The 18,748-nt window shown below is 26.6% G+C and overlaps 1 pseudogene across 1 annotated transcript; it reads left to right on the top strand.

Annotated features, from left to right (window-relative positions):
• The first annotated feature begins 1,668 nt into the window (after positions 1-1,668).
• On the top strand, positions 1,669-4,497 carry LOC107451000 (dopamine receptor 2 pseudogene; annotated as a pseudogene). Its single transcript, XR_015430344.1, has one exon. The product of XR_015430344.1 is annotated as a dopamine receptor 2 pseudogene (transcript).
• Positions 4,498-18,748: the final 14,251 nt, after the last annotated feature.

Below are 18,748 nucleotides of genomic sequence, written 5' to 3'. Positions count from 1 at the left end.
AACCATGCTAATGTAAACCATGTAAGTTGTTAAACCATGTAAGTTGTTAAAAGACCGTATTGCTTTGTATTCATGGTCTTATAACCATACTAGTTGTAAATGGTTTCAAAACCATAAAGGAAAAACCATAAAGGTAAACTTTACGGTAAACTCCGCGGATAGACTGCTGCCGGTTGTTTTACCATTATTTTAGAATGAATTTCGACTATGTATTATCGGTCAAGGATGCTGCAACTTCTATATGGTGCTAAATTAAACTATATTATCGTGCTTGTCAAACTTGATTATTCCGTAACTTGTTTAACTTGTGCCGTGACATGGTTGAATTTGAAACTTCATTAGCTTTAAGCAAATTTGTACCTTAAAATGATTCAATATATTAATATTATAGTTTAATGTTAAACCAAATTTTGTGAGAGTGAAAATCAGGAACATTATTTACAATAAAAATATTTTAGTATTTTCAAATTTTTGCTATTTTAAAAAATATTCTATAAGTTACCCTAGCGTAAAAACATAAATTAAAAAGTTTGCAATTTCAGCGTATTATAACATCTTAGTTAAATTGTTAATGATCAAATTTTTTTATTCCTTTAAATGATAATGAGATCATTATTTCTGATGTTTTAGGTCCTCTTTTAGAGTTCTAATAGCTCACTTTATTTAATTAACTAAAGATTACTTTTTATTCTAATCAGCTTTATATTGTGAAAAAAGGAATGTCCTTACTAAATACATTGAATGACATTTTATGTAAAATTTCCGGATTAAATTACGGTATACCACTTCGGATACATCATGCGTAAAATCCGTTTTACCGTAAAATCTATTTTTATCGTGAAATATTGTACCTCAATTTTTACAGTAATATTTATTTAATTAGAATGATTCAGTGATTTTACAATAACTATTACTGTAAAAAGTATGATATATCAGATTTTTCATTCCCTAATATGTTCCAGTAAAAATGGATCTTACGGTAAAAAGCGTGCCGGTACTTTTTACCGAAATTTTTTTACAGTGTATATAAACGTGAAGTGAAATATAATATACTATTTCGAAATATAAAATACTATTTCATTTAAGTATGTACTATTTTGTTATTAGTGACTGGTCTAATTATTATTAATTATTACAGGTATCAGATTTATTTTTTACATAATTTAAAATACAAAAAGTTTGTTTAACAAAAACCTAAAAATTAAATATTAATATGAACTCTAAAACCAACTTTATAAACTTCAAGTTATTTGTATTACTAAACAATATTACAAAGTGAGAATGAATTTCAAAAAAAAATTTAAAAATGTTACAACATTTTTTATTTAATGAAAATATAAGATAAAAAAACCTGTAACGTAAAATCTTTAAATAATATAAAGACAAATAATAAATGCAAATAATATAATTAGAAAATTTCTATTAGGCAAAGTTTTTAGAAATCTCGTCATCAATAAAAATACTTTTAAAAATAATTTTTGTTAAGCATTTTTTACACATATTGATAAGCATAATAATTCTACTCCTCTATTCCATTTATTAATTCTATTCCACTACAAACTGCTGGCTGACTTGGCAGGAGAGTTTGGCGATCTTTTTGTACCAGGACGGAGTAAACGTGTTTTATCCAATCGACCGAACCTATCGTGTAGGCTTTCCCACTGAACACGTGGGTCAGATGAAAACAGCTCCGGCGAAGGAAAACATCATTTTAGTTCTCAATACATCTCTATCAGCGTTAAGTTCTTTGTGAGTTATTTGAGTTAAAGTTTTTCTGCCGTTCTCTTATTCTTGATAATAATATAAAATAATTATTTTCATACGAAAAAGTTTTGATATATATTTTATGTATATATTTTCCTTTTTTAAAAGCTTTAAAAGCATTATCAAGTGAAATTGGAATGATTTTATAAAAAGATCATATTAACAACTATTCCAAAACTTTCGAGAAAAAAATCTGAGCTATTTAATTTTGCTTTGATTTGTTTTGTAGTGAATATTATATGCTTTAAATTAAAGCAGAAACTTTTAACAGTTGTGCTACGAAAATAACTGTGATTTTAAATTTTTTCTTCACGTGCAAAAGTTATAAACTTTGTAGCAATTGAATGAGGAATTTTTTTAGTCAATTCCACATAATTTTAAATTTTACATTTACTTTTATGGGTTTTGGTAATTTAAAGACAGTAAGAAAAACTTTTTGTTGCTTACGAGTTGGAATTTTATCATTGTGGAGAAGAAAATAAACACTTGCATATTTGATAAAATGTAATTAAGATACTTCATTGCTCAAATATGTCCTTTGATTCAACAGAATATTTTCCGTTACAATCCGTCGTATTTGATGGAATTTCCCCTAATGTTGAAACTCCAGCAGAAATTGTGTCTGAAACTTCGATAATGGAATTATTCTCTGAAGATTCTTATGAGAATGTGAACTACATATTCGAAAACTCGTCCATAAATGAAACTGGTACTGATAGTAAAGTTTATCAAGTAACACTTGCCATAACTTTGATGATTTTTTGTTTGGCTACAGTATTTGGCAATTTGCTTGTTATGGTTGCGATAGCAAAACAGCAGTATCTTCATACTGTTACAAACTATTTCATAGCATCTCTCGCAACTGCTGATTGCATAGTTGGGGCTGTTGTAATGCCATTTAGTGTAATACATGAAGTTATGGACAAATATTGGATGTTTGGGCGAGCATGGTGTGATATATGGCATAGTATTGACGTTTTAGCTAGCACAGCGTCAATTTTGAACCTATGTGCAATATCAATTGACAGATATTGGGCTATAACCAATCCAATGACATATCCCAGTAAAATGAGTCCTCTTAGAGCAAAAATTATTGTTGCTTTAGTCTGGTTATGTTCTGCTTTGATATCTTTTCCTGCTATTGTTTGGTGGAGAGCAGTTTCGGTTGAGCCATATCCTAACAACCAATGTTTGTTTACAGATGATGTTGGCTATTTAATTTTTTCTTCAATAATATCCTTTTATGGACCCCTTTCTGTTATGGTTTTTACTTATTTTCGCATATATAGAGCAGCAGTTAAGCAAACAAAGAGCTTAAAAATCGGTATGAAGCATATCAGAGCAACAAATAAACCATGCCAATCCATGACTTTAAGAATTCACAGAGGTGGAGCCAGTAAATCTACTTTTAAAGAAAAAGACTATTGCAAAGTTAGAAGAACATCAAAAAAGAATGATAAACGTCAAGATGAGCTATTATTAGCAGAAATAGCTCCCTCAACTAGTAGCGAATCATCTCCAATTCCTAGATCACCAGAAAATGGTACACCTACACGCTTTACTAGTCGCCATGGTAAAGCTTTTTCTTTAAGCAAGAAATTAGGCAAATTGACAAAAGAAAGGAAGGCTGCAAAAACTCTGGCTATAGTAATGGGAGTCTTTATACTGTGTTGGCTTCCTTTTTTCATTGTTAATGTACTATTTGGAATTTGCGGAACGTCATGTATAAAAGAACCAGAACTCGTATCTTCCATTGTAACATGGCTAGGCTGGCTAAACTCAGGGATGAATCCTGTAATTTACGCATGTTGGAGCAAAGATTTTAGAAGAGCGTTTCGGCAACTACTGTGTTGTTGTTGTAAAAGAAAAAAAAGACAATATAACTTTCATAGAACAATGAAATCACATTTTATATCTCGACCTAAATCTCCTAACGAAGAAGCATTTCTTTGACTTGTTTCAAAACCAGTTAAACTCTTAAGATTTCTTTCCACCTTTGATGTCTTTTATTGTGGTTTTTATGTTTAAAGAGTTACTTTTAAGGGTGAGTATTAAATTGTTTAATACTTCTACACTTAAATGAAAACGTCAAACATTTATTGATTTAAAAGTATTATGTAATTTAATGGTGCTTTATTAGATATATATTAAGGAGACACCGTATCCTTTAAAATGTTTGATGTAATCTAACAGAGGAAAACTGTCTTGTTTAACTAATCCAGAATTTCTGAGCAATGTCTGAAAACTGTGTTTGCCATAACTACTATATTTAACTTTTGTTTTTCATTAGTTTCAATACTGTTTTACAGACGTAAAACCTTAAATAGATTCCATTTGTATCCAATTTCTGTTCGAAACTGAAATAGCATTTTTTAGCTGATTTGTGTTATTTAAATAGATGTATGTTTAGAAATTGAATAATGTGCGAAAAAATCTTTATTTGTAGAAAATGAGTTTAAAGTAGTGGGTGCGATTAGTTTTTGTTTATTACTTTAAAATCAGATAGAAAAAACTTTTGGTTAGTAGTTGAAAGTTTTCCAATGCTTTTTCTGTGTCTGACAAAAGAAAAGTAAAACTTTTTTTTGAGATAATAGAAAAATATGAACTGTATTAAAAAAAATGATTACTGTTTGAAAAATATAAAAGCTAACAAGAGGAGATAAAAACTAATTATGAAAAAAAACAACTATGAGGAAATCAAAACGAATTATGAGTTAATGAAAAGATTACAAATTGAAAATGACGTACTATTATTTACTTTATTGGATTTAGTTTCTGTGATATGACTGTTGTAAAACTGTAAATAATTTATGTGGCTCTGAATACAACAAAGTAATTTCTTAAAAGGATACAGAGTCTCCTTAAGAAAATTTCACTAATTGTTTATACATATGTACATATAAATTGTTTAAAATTTTTGAATTGACTTTATTCAACCATTTAAACATGTATTAAATAATTCGATATAATTCTTTTGCTTGCATTTATAATAGTTTTTTTTTGTAAATGCTGAAATTCAACATGGACATAACATATATATTTTAAAGATGTCTACTTTGATGTTTTTCATTTTAACTTTCAAAAAAAAAAGTCTGCTGATTTCCAATAGTTTCTGCAGTTGATACTTTATAGGAAAAATAATTAAGATGCGACAAAATTGTTCAAATATGTATTGAGATTAATGAGATTTAGAAAAATTTAGTTATAAGTTTTCTAAACATTTGTCTTTTTAAAAGTTTTTTGCAAATCATACATTCAGTTTTTCTACAATTTCTAAGCATTTCTTACTTTTTAACTACATATCGTTTCTAAAATTTTATTCACAAATAATAAATTATGACTTATTGGATTTAATTATTGCCATACAGAATTAAAAAGCTATGAGATGCTCCTTACATTTGAACTAAATTATATTCAAATGAGGTAATCGAAGTAATGCTATAGATGATAATAAAAAAATACAACATATTATGTGTTTTAGAAAACATCAAGCTCTGTTGAATATTAGAGTAATTTTGCAAAATACAGTAATGTTTTTCACCAACAGTGAAATCTCTAAAAAATGTGTTGCAGAAACTCTAAAAAAAACAACAGTTATTAGCTACTTCAAAAAAGTGTTTATGAAAATGTAATTTAACTTTTAAAAAAGATTTATAATTTTAATTTATTCCACGTATCGAAAGCGCTTAATTTCATAGTAAATTAAATTTACAGACATTTTAATTCCTTTTAGAAGCAAAGAAAGTATTAAAATAGTTTTTTCCGTTAAAACATATATCATATTTATAAAAAGTTAAGTTATGGAGTAGAGAAGTTTGTTTTACATTTGTTTTTGTGTAAATTAGTACATTTTTCGTGGTATTTTAGTAAACAAAATTATGTACTTTACAAAGTGACCAAAAGATGCATGAAATGTACAGAAAAGTAAGTTTCACAATGATCAAAAATGAAATTATATTTGTTTATTTAGTAATAAACTTCTGTATATATCACCGATCGTATTCCTTTTTGCTTAAAAGAACTAGCAATAAACAAAAACGAAACTTTACAAACGTTTAAAATCAAACAAAAGAAACTTGTAAATCAGTTTTCTTGATTAAATAAATCAAAAAGTCAAATTGAAACCAAATAGACTTAAATCGAAGTATTTGATAAATAAATCTTTAGGTATTTAAAACTTGAAAATAACTAAATAAAAATATGAAGGTTGTTTATTAAATGATGTTGGTCGAAAGCATTTTTTTCTAGTACAGAACAGGTTTTTTACTCAGGCATGTGAAGTGTTTCCTCATATATTTTTTGGAAGCAATTTTAGATTTTTCTTTAAAAGTAAGTAAATTTTGAGAATATTATCTCAAAGTCTAATCAATGTCTGTTTTTGCATAAATTATTAAATATTATGTTTAGTATTTTATTTAAATATAAGTTGTTTTAATCCAGTACTTTTCAAATACTGTAGACTGACAAATGCCATACATTATAATACTTTTCCTGCAATGTCAATCCTTCAATTTTTTACTTTCTAATTCGGCCATAAACTTATATGTAATTTTTTAAGGGAAATTATTCAGATATATATTACGTCTATAGAAATCATAACTCATAACGCACGCATATTTTATTTAAAATCAGAATAATTTTGTTCACTCTTAATCTTACAGTACTTAACAGTACTTATACTATTAATTTTTAGAAGGATCATTAATATTGATGCATTTTTAAAAAAGTTCATTGTATAGCGAACATTTTTGTACATGGAGAAAAAACTACTGTACTGTATAGAAAAGACATTTCTGGTAAAAGAAAATATAATAAATGTATGTAATTCCGGTATAAAAAAATTATGGTATTTAAACCATTCATATGATTATGGCTAACCGGAAATACTGATTTTCAAAATTATAGTTCTTATAACCACACATTTAGTAACAATACAAAACTGAAGAGTAAGTTTAATTGAATAAATGATTTTTATACCCTGCTCTATGTATCATGATAAAATGACCAAATTTTACGATATTTTCTAAATTTTAACACACATTAAAAAACGATATTTTATTGTACATTTTACTGAAGTCATTACAAAAGCACTTCGATAAAAATTACAGTGATTTTTGGTGTTCCCATAGAGCTAGAATCACGCTAAATTTTATCATATTCGGGCAGTTCTCTTCATACTTAAGTTGAAAAAGGTTTTCCGAAAAAGCTAATTTTTATTTTTTTAAAAATTTATTACTTACAGAGTCATTAAACTGAAGATATCTCTTCAAATTAAAAATTTATTCAATGATTTATTGAAAGTAATTGCTTCCAATGATTATTTTCTGTGACTTACGAAGTAAGTTCGAATTTTTACTAGTACGAGTATATTGCAGTTTCAGTCGAAGGATGCTTTTTGAACAGGATTTCAGTGTGAGTAAAACATATAATAATCATAATTTAGTTTTATTTTATTTAATATTAGTTAATTATTTCATTTGATTAAAATTTTATTATACTATTTAATTTTTAACATATATTTCCATATTTACATTATATTGTTTTATTATTTGAAGGTCATAGAGTAATATAAGCCAAATTTTTAAAACGAGATATTTTTACTCCAAACTGCTTATTAGTATTTTTTTTTCAAATTAAGTACTTGAAGTTTAAAAATTTCAAATAAATAACAATACAGTTCACAGTAAGATTTTAAACTGTGAAAATTCATGTGGAGAGAATATACATGAAAATCATGTATATTCTCCCCACAATTGCTCTCCAGAGCGACTTTAAAATATGACCTATTATAGAGGGTGAGGGGGCTGGAGTTGACAGTTATTTGCCAAACAAATTTACTAATCATTATTTTGAACATATCTTGCATTTTCCTCATAAAATTTTTAACATTTATCTTCAGTTTTAATGATAAATAAACAGATTTAGATTTATACATTTTATTAATTGTGTTAATTGTTTTGCCCACACTAGTCTAATATCAAATGGCTGATGTGGACACATTTTATAACTTATTTTCTAATCTATTGTTAATAATAAGATAAAGCTAGTAAAATCAAACTGCAACTAATTTAAACCTAAAAATACAGTCTCAAGTAAATAATCGTAAAAAATCTTTGTAATAGTTTATGTTGAAGTCGAATAAATACATAAATTCGAACTTCTTTTGCTTCAGAGAGAACTTTTTTTAAACATTTTTAAGTATGGAGAATATTGAATTTTGCTACTTCATGTTTATATGAATTAGAAAGATTTGGCCACCACGATATATAAACAACTATAATATATAATGCGAAATAATTGAACTGGTTTTAAGTGATAGTAAAATTAAAGAAACTTTGTAGTACCTTACAGCACTTTATTGTCGAAATCTACAATTTCCACCGCGTTAAACATGTAAATATTTTTAAAAAGATATCAGAAAATCTAAATAGTAGTTACGAAAAAAAGACAAAATTTGATCATTTAATACATTTGAGACCACAACTTTATGTAAAAAAAATATACCGTTTCCTGATCTTAGACGTAGATTCGCTTAAGTGGTATCTTAATTATTATTCTCTGTTATTATTTACAAATCCATAGTAGCCTCACTTACTTGTCCATTCCATGTGGAATCATTAGTTCGTTTAAACTCATTATTTGTTACTTAAAAAAGGAATTTAAAATGTGACTGAATGAAACATGTTTATTCATAATACATCTCCTATTGCTAAAAACAGTGAATAGCATAACATAAGACTAAATTTGCATTTAAAGGAAAAATTATGAAATTTCTTTTCCACCATAAAAATCTTGTTTTTAGTTTTCTAATTTAACATCCTGGAGTTATGGTCTGTTACTTCATATTAAAGTGTTACACAATTTTGCCATTCTGCCAAAATTTGAGGCAGAGGTTTGAGTAATAAGTAACAGGAATGCTCTATTTGTCTACTCCCCCGTTCACGCTTCACTCATCTGTATTATGTCACGCTCTTCATATATATACAAACTAAGGTCTTACTAGGATATTTACGTAACATACAACCAGAAATGTTATAAGCTATTATTAAATTGAACAATTTAAATTTTGCTGTCTTAATTATTAAAATAATGTATTCTATTAAATGTATACTTAATATCAGTATTAACTTTTGTAATTATATTAAATTTAAGTAAATCAAATACATCAATATCGAGATCAAGCACCGCAAAAATGAGTTCAAAAACATAAAAGCTGATTAAAAAATAATAATATGTGTTTGTTTTTGGAGTAAATAATATGCTAGTGAAACGGTGAGTATCAATAATGGATTTAATTCCATTCTCGCAAAATTTAAACTTGTATTCATTGTAATTAACTTCAATAATGATATGCCAGATTTATAAAACATTTTAGTTTTTCTTTTTGTTCAATTATCCTATTTGTTTTTCTCGATTGAGTGCAAAATATTATTTATATATAATTTTTAATTGACTCTCGAAGAAAATTCTAAAAACGGTGATCACAGCAGCAAATAACAGTGATCACAGCACATCCTGTAAATGCACTAACTACCAAAAAGGATTTGGACACCCATGCTCAATAACGGTCGTGAGATTATGGTCTGGAGAAGTTTGTCACGGTATGGACTGGCAACAATAATCCAAAGTCATTTTAAGCTCAATACTTACTACTCTATTTTAAGTGACAGTGTGCTTTATCTTTTTTGGCATTTTAACGAGTTGGATACAGACAACATAAGTAGCTTACGTATTGCTAAGTGCAGCATGGATTGGTAGATTGACAATCCCTTAACTGAATGGTCTGGACTGTTCGAGTCTGGGCTTCGAAGGCTTGAAGCTGCTGTACGGAGCCCATATCCGAACCCTATCGCTAAGATAAGTTGGACTGTCGAATTAAAATTAGAGAATGAACTTATGTGTCATTTTCAAACTAAGTGGAAGAAAATACTATTACCTGGCACACAAGGATTTATAGAAAGCATACCCCATAGGCTTGAAGCTGCAATTGCCTCTTACTTCAAGCATTGAATATGAATACATTTCGTTTTTCGTTTCTATCACATTTGTCCAAACACTTATTGACATTCACACGTACATTCGAGCTGAAAGCTACGAAGTTAGTCTAATTAACTAAGCCATATTTATTGATAATAAGATTATTTTCAGATTTTATTGATGACATAACTATAAAATAATCATTATCAGAAATTTGGAAAATATGACACTATGAATATTGTGTCAATCGCTTTCTAGAATATAGTTAAATAGATGGAATTCACCGATTAGAAACTAAATGTGTGATTTTTACGACACCTGTTATTCGCTTAAAATTTAATATAATAATAGCAAAGAGTTTAAATTATTTTCAAGTCATTTTATTTTAACGCTATTGAAATTTTTGTTCATATTCAATACCGTATTAACAAGCGTAGCTTCGTACAGTATTAGTTATATAATTTATAACTGAATATTAATACTCGAAAATGATACATGCATAATTTAAAAACCTAAAAATATATACTGAGTTAATTCAAAGAGTAAATATTAAAACAAATTCAATAAAATCTTTTATAAAATAGCTTTATTTTTCAAGGAAACAATCAAGTTCAATTTTGTTGACTCCTACGCGATGAAAAAAATTTTGGTAAAATTACAGTACTTAATGGCAATGACATTTCTGGTTGAAAAAATAATAATTTTGGTTACTGAAGCCAAAATACTATTTATTTGGTAGTTTTTCTATCCCACTGGTAACGGTTTGCCGGATGTTCTGGTTTCGAAAATTATAGTTCCTATTACCACGCATTTCTTAAAAATTTAGATCTGTAAGGTAAATTAAACCGAATAAATTGTTTTAAAAGCCATGATTTAAAGCTATCAAGGTAAAATTACCAAATTTTACTATATTTACTAAATTTTATCATATATTACTGCAAAACTATGTTTTATTGTTAATTTTACCAAAATCATTACCAAAGCGCTTCCGTACAAAATACCGAAATTTACGGAATCCCAATAGTCTAATCTTTTTTACCATACTTTTTTCTCAGTATGTGTGAAAGTATGTTTGACAATCCATTATCAAACTATCATTATAATTATAAAGCTATCATTAAAATAATTATTATCATATTTAACAATAAAGTATTAAGCTGGATATTCATTTCAATTTAGTAAAATACACACTAAATAACTTTAATACTTCTTTATACAAAATATTTTATTTATGCGTTTTGGGACGACTGAGTTAGATGTAAACTAAAAGTATTAGTCAATCATATATTTATATTTATGCTTGTTCATTTTTTAAATAGTTCGGTAACTGTTTAAAGTTTAGAATATGATGAAAAAAGAAACACTAGATATTTTTAAGATAGATATATTTTCATTCATTTTATCACAGCGATAAAATTATAAATTTTATGTACTCATGTGTTGTTCATAACACTTTTGTTAGAAAGCAAACTATAGTTTTATCAATTAAATTTTGTAATATAGATTAATTCCAAATGTAACATAATATGATCAATGAAAAATGATTCTGTAAAATCTTCGGGTGACTTTTAAGAGAAAAAACTAACAAGTATTTTAAATCTTATCTAATGAAACATGCTTTTAAAAAATCAGAATTACTTTTAAAAACTATTCATAATTTGAAATATAATAAAAAATCTCACTAAATATCAAATAAAGTTTAGAAATATCGGGTATTTTATGCTCAGCTTTTTTTAAATAAAAAAACTCTTTTAAGTATTTAAATTTTATTACTTCGTATATTCTTTTCTTAATAAGAAATAGGTTAAAATTAACTTTCTAAACACAGTCCATTTACAAACTATTTCTATTTTTCCATTATGTTCACTTTTTTGTATTAAAAAAGCACAATTTAAAAAGACAAAAGGAACTCATTTTTTTAACCAAAACGTTCAATGAATGCGCATCTTAAAGATAATTGTTTTCAAATTTTTCATTTATTACAATTACTAATGAATAAAATTAACTATATTCTAACGCTTTTTTTGTGTAATAATAGTTTGGAATATATAGAAAATTCGTAAGCTGGTTTTAATATTTGTTGAAAAATGTTAAGAGAATGTTTTCACATGTTTGCATTTTCTGTACTCGTAATGTTAAAAAGCGTCGTATTAAAGGGAAAAAAAATTTCTTCGTAAAACGGACAATTTACTGAGGTTGAAATTTTTTTCTATCATTGAACATAAACTGTTTACTAATTTATTCAGTGTTTCCTTACAATTTCCGATTAGAATTTGCTTATAAAATGTTTTTTTTTCTTTTTGTATGGTAGGGACATGTTTAAAATAACTGAGAAAGCTACGAAATTGTATTGATTCAACTTTTCTGAACAAATACTTGAGCAAAGCTCATCCTAAAATAAAATAATATGAGGAATATATGAATTAAAGTTAAGATTTAAATAAGAAAAAAATTACTCTCTTCGCCTTGAAATTTGTAGATTTATGAAAGCATTACATACATGTATATCCTTTTTAGAAAACATAAAAATATTCTAATGCAACTAGAATAAAAAATGTTTCAGACATGAACAATTTGAATTTTATAGTGTAGTAAGAATTGAAATATTTAAAAATGCAAAAAAAATTAAATACCTTGACATTACGAGACATGAATCCTTACACAAAACTCAAACTGACTCAAAATTTAAAATTTACATTTTGGAATAATACTTTACGGGCTCAAAATTCCCAAAAGTATTAAAAAATTAAACTTACTTAAATTTAATAAAGAAGTAACTTAATAGAAACTGAGAAAAGTTTTCTCCTGTTTTATGAAAATCCATTTCCTTTAACAAACACACATACAGTAGAAGAAAAAATAATAGTAAACATTTACGTTTTCAATTTGAACTCTTATCCTAGGGTTTTAATTAGCTTTTTTATTTTTAAAAAAAAGTAATTATGACTAACAATTAATAAAATATACTCGCATTAACATAGTTAATGAGAAAAATGTCCTAACATAATTGCAAAGAAGGTTTTACATCATAAACATGTTTTGAATTTTAAACCAAAAAGAACTTTCCAGAAAACAGTGTCAACGAATCAAATTGATTTATGAAAAGATTCTTTAATGTGTTCAATTTTCTTTGTAGAAAGTAAACTATTTCAGCAATTTCTTTTGCATTTTAAGCAAGTGCAAGCTATTTTTATAAATAAAAGTGATTTCAATTCATTACACGTGAATGGTGATCACTTTATAAATAGAGAAGTTATTATCCAGTGATAATTTTTATATTAAATTATTCATAATGACACTTTCAGGAAAAACATATTTTTGACAATTATAATTCTCGAGTATGTATCAAATGTTTGCATTATTACTTCATTAAATGATAATACATTGTAAAAACTAATTAATATGTTTGTATTTTTATTTTTTCGTAGAATATTGCAATATAATAGCATAATGTCTAATTATATATTCATTAATATTCTGTATCAAAGTGGTGAAGTCAAATAAAATATCATTAAATAAAATCCAGCAGGAATATTTTTTTAAAAAGTCGTGAAATTTATGAAACTTTGATATGCAATATAAATTGTTAAGAAAAATTATTATAATCTGTAATTGTATGTAGAAGATTGAAAAACAAATCGCTCAATTGCTTTTATTAAAGTATTTGTTTAATACAAATTTATTAACTAATACATAAGTGGGAAAACGTAGAACTCTCCTTTCGAATATTATAAAAAACATTGTTCCCATTGAACTTTAAAATAATAGTTAAAATACTTACAATAAACAAATTAATGATAAATCAATCTCAAAACGTTTCTTTCGGATATGGTAAAAACTACTTTCGAGTTATACTTTGAAGCAATAATAAACATTATTGCTAAATTCAGTTGCTTCAAAATTTATAGAAGCAGAAAAAATCAACATCCTTCGAGTGCTCAAAAACAGGCACCCATTCTTAAGACTCGCGAGACGTGAATAAGGAATAAAAAAGATTTAAAATCGAAATCGTCATGTTGCTCACAAAAAAATGAAGAAAAAAATAATGGGGAAGAAGAAAACTATAAAAACAGTGGTAGACGTGAGAAACAAGTAAAAGCAGGTTGCATTTTTAAGTACTATGGAGAGGTGGTGAAAAAACTCATGTCGTTAACTAGGTAATCGGCATTCATATGAATGAAATTAGATTCCAGGGGATCAAGATGAGCAGAATTAAAAGCAGAATTAATTATTTAATATTATCAAAATTTAATCGATGAAAAATTTATACCGAACTATGCCAGAATATTTTACAGAATATGAAATATGAAATCGATATTATTAATGAAAGTGAAATAATTAAAAACATGATTTAAAAAAAACTAAATTAAGGAGATTATACAATATTGCTAAGATACGAGTATATACATAAAATATGCAAGACGGTAACGATTTTTCGAGTTTTGTTCTAAAGAAATTTAGCATGCTCGTACAAGCATCTATTTTTGTTAAATTTTATCTTGTGAGTTAAAATATAACTAAATTAGTCGAATTTTAACTGAGCTCGAAATGGAATTAGAAAATGGTGAATACAAACCAATATACATGTAATTTATAAATATAATGCTTTATATCTAATTTTTTTGGCAAAAGCTATTATAAAATATATTAATCATTAATTTGATAATAGCTTTTATTATACATTGTCTTTTGTCATTGTCGCTCTTAGGATTTTTAGATATTTTTAGTAAGAAACATTAAAAAACTGGCATTCAAAGTTAAGCCTAAAATTGCCAAGAAATGTTTACTTGTTAAAAGAAACTGAAAGACTTTTCTAGATTTAGAAACATTTGTCATATATTTAATCGGAGAATATATAAATATTAGAGAACAATAGCTATATAACGACAATTGTTAAGCTAGGTAAAATTAAAAAAAAAAATGAAATTTTCAAAATTACCAAGTTGAATTATTGAATGCAGTATTGAATGCAAATTTTAATTGAATCTACAGACATTAGGATTTTATTTTGGACAAATTCGATGTGACAAAAGAATTACAGAATACTGGAAAACACTCCGAAATGTCGAGACATTAATGATCTTCATAATCCCTATTTTTAGTTCAATGACCATTGTAAGGTCTTTTAAATCCGCAAAAAAACAAGGGCTTATATCAGGAGAATAGGGAGGCTGCTTTAATGTTCAATATGAGCTCTGAAACTCTTATTTTGGAGCCTTGAGACCTTGATTAAAATATTATCTCTGCTTAGATAATTAATGTATGTGTATTTTAAAGATGTTAATCCTTGTCGAAATTTTATTCAGAATGATTTAACTTAATCACTTCGTTTTATTAAATTTTTTGAATTCAATAAAAAATTGTTTTTTCTCGACACGTTTTGAGAGCTCAAAAATTTGTGCCCGGAGAGGCAAATCAGGGCAAAATGCCCTCACTTACCTTCCACGGCCATTACTATTTTTCTAGTTTATTTTTTCGCTTTTATTTATTTTACATTTTTTAGAATTTGATTCATTTAGTTTTTTTTTTTCATTTGTTTCTTCATTTGTCCTTCATTTTTTTTCACCTTTATTTATTTCTTCATATTGTTATAGTAAATGAAGTTTTACTTCATCAAATAGTTTTTCTTATAAGGCATAACAGTAAGAGTATAAGAAAATAATTTTAAAGATGTTTTCTTAGGATCCCAAAATAGGAGAATCACGAGATTCGTTTTCTGGTCAGTAAAATGATTCACCTCACATAATTATCACACTTTTTCATGACTTCAAACCCTTATTTTTCAATTTTCATCCTTCTTCAGGCAAACATTTTTTTATTTTATTTTCCTTAATTGTAGGCTATGTGTATTTTCGAAAAAGATAAAAAGTAGATAGATATTAAATGATAGATAGATACCAAGAGTCATAGTCACACACATTGTATTTTCCGTGATCGAATGTGTAAAAAGAGCTTAGTCAATCTTCTGCTCTGATAAATTTTCAGCATGTAAAGCTCGTGTTAAATAAAGAAATTTTTCTTACATTGAGATCCTATCATATCAAGGAAAATTATGATTTTAAAAGAATTTACTCTGGATAAGGACTAGTACAGTATGGACCAGTAATAACGCCATATATTGAACCCACAAATATACAAAATTTCCTACTTATTCAATGCTGTTTATATAGCGGCATATAGTGCACTGTAAAAAACTATTGTAAGTTCTAAAGAATAAAAAAAAACATATTTTTCACAAAAAAGCGCTGTTAAAGAAAAATACAGATTATTTTTTCTGTTTTTATCCCTTATAGGCCCACTGAAAAAAATTCCCGCTCTTTTTACAGACTTTCTCGATATATTTGATGGTTTAGAGCTGTTTCCCTGACTGTTCTTAGTTTTTCATTCTAATCACAAACGAATTATAATCGTCAGTTCAAATTCTAATTTTTGCCATGCAGTCTTGCTTACCGTACGATAACTTTACTTTCTTTTAAAATAATTTCACGGTCATTTTCTTAACTTTATAGTTTTGAACACAGTATAAAGGAAATTGCGGTTTAACTATTGTTAAATAGAAACTCTACCTGATTGTTATATTTCTTTAATTATAAATTTTTGGCAAGTTAAGTTGCGCACATTTTTATGCGGGAGGACTACTGTAGTTTTAACTTATTTAAAATTAAATATTATTTCAATAAATGCGATTTTTAAAATAAAATAGTTGAAGATTTTTCTTCATACTGACACACCCGAGTTACGGTAGCTAAAAGGACAGAGCACTTGCCTTCCAATGGGGTGACTCAGGCTCGAAACCAGACTCCGATTAGTCAGACAAATGCTACTTTCGGCTCACTCCACCCGCAATGCCCACATAGTTGTTTTATTGAAGTTTGTTAAAATAACAGAGTTTGTTAAAATAACTGAATTTTTATGTTAAAATCAGTAACTATGTTCTTTAAAAACTTTTTTTAAATAACAATATTTTTCTGTAAAATAAACGATTTTATACTCACAAACCAGCTGACAGTTTTTTTCTTTAAATAAACATTTTTTTACAGTGTGGGTAAACTGAATATCGCCAACGGTACGTAACTTATCAAGGTTCTTTTCATGTAACTCAATAATTGTCACCCAGTAATTGGCCGTAAAACTTAATGCTTTTTGTACGTACCCCATAAAAAATTCGAAGCAAAAGTTTTAAAAGTACTTCCACAGTAAGAAAAAAGATATTGTTGAAAAAGAGTTTTTCTTCATATTTTCAAGTAAATCAAAATTAGTTGTGTTATTAACTTTAACTTCTGAAACATGAACTGTTGTTAAAGTAACAGAAATCGACGATGCTTTTTTATTTTATTTTTATTGACAGAGACAGATATGCTTTGAAATTATCAAGAAATTATTTACTTTCTTTTGGGAAGTTTTATCTGGTTATACCATTAACTTTTAAAGGTTTTTAAGAGCACTTAGCAAAAGACAGAAGCGACTAGTATCTTCAAATTAAAGAGGAAATGTTTTCTTTTAAATAGAAATTTGTTTCAAAAGAAACATAAAAGATGCTTTCAAATGTTTCTTATGTGATCTTTTTCTGAAATGCATGTTAAATAAACTAATATTTTTAGGCATTTTATTTAATATTACTTTTTTTTAAAAGCATGCAAGGAATTTACTAATTAGAATTTATTTTTAATTTGAATCATTATTTCAAATAATAAAAATGTGTGATAGAATATTAAATTAAAATTTTAATATATTTCGGAATTTTTTCTCAGTAATTTTAATTGGGTTTTTCCATATTGTTTTTGGGTAAGTAACAAAAAGATTTGAGAAATAATAGGTTTATTCGAAAGAACTTTTTTATTTCAAAAATCAGAAAAGATTAAAAGGAATCAAAGAATTAAAAATTAAAATTTAAAAATTTTAAATAATTTTTTATGCTGTTATAAAATTAAAAATGGTTTGGGAAATTACAGAGACTACAAAGAGTTGATATGCAATTGCTCAAAAATTTCAGATTAATGAAAGATATCTCATTAAAAATTCTTATAAAAATCTTATAAAAATTACAAAAATATTTATAATATTTTAATGTATTTTATAATGCATTTAAAATAACGTTGACATAACTAGCCCTAAAAACCATATAGACAATGTGCCCAATAAACTCCAAATTCATGACCTTATCTTTCAAAGGGCTGCCGCTAGAGTTATAAAAATGGTGTCTATGTATAATAAAATTAATATTTATTACAAGATGAGATCACTTATTTCAGCACCTGGTAAAAACTGACGAGTCACTCATTATATCTTGATAACGTTTAAAGATATGATGAAAAGAATAAAACTGCAGAACATCATTATTTTTTTCAACAAATAGACACCTTATAGGTATTAATGTTTAAAAAAACGTTATTTGTTCACAATTTCCTACTTTGGTACGTGATGGATTACTAACTGGATATTTAGGAAAAATAAATTGTTAACTGGATATTTAAAAAAAAATTAAGAAACTTGTTATCACCAGATACCTTTATTTTCGATGTACCATGTACCAAACAAACCACCCTGTATAATTTCTGATAATCATTCTGATTTGAAAAGAAAAAATTATCGGATTTTCACGCTTTAAGACTCAATCTTAATGATTTGAGGCGGTAACGTCAAATATGCTAATCATTTAGTGCAGACAATATTTTAAAATACAAAATCAGACTCAAAGAAGTACTTTATCTAAATAAACATAATTTTTTCTGATCGATTTGAATTTTTAATCCACAAAATATAGACAAACGCAGCAATCTGAGAAGTATAGTTTCTCAGATTTAAATAGTTTTATCTGGTGAACGCTCTAAAGTTTGTACCCCTTAATGTTAATTTAACTTTTGACATATTTCGCCATTTCTTGCGAATTTTCTGAGCGGATCGAAATTTTATGCACGTAAATATAAAATTCGCTTATTCTTATTTCTAAGATTGAGGTTGATCTATATATTTTGAGAGTCACACACACAGAAATCAGAATCCTTTG

This window comes from Parasteatoda tepidariorum, chromosome 11 (assembly GCF_982258835.1).
Source record: "Parasteatoda tepidariorum strain Cologne lab strain chromosome 11, Ptep-v5.0, whole genome shotgun sequence".
In the NCBI taxonomy this organism is placed as follows: domain Eukaryota; kingdom Metazoa; phylum Arthropoda; class Arachnida; order Araneae; family Theridiidae; genus Parasteatoda; species Parasteatoda tepidariorum.
The sequence above is the reverse complement of the archived record's forward strand: the minus strand, read 5'-3'. Positions and strand labels throughout refer to the sequence as shown.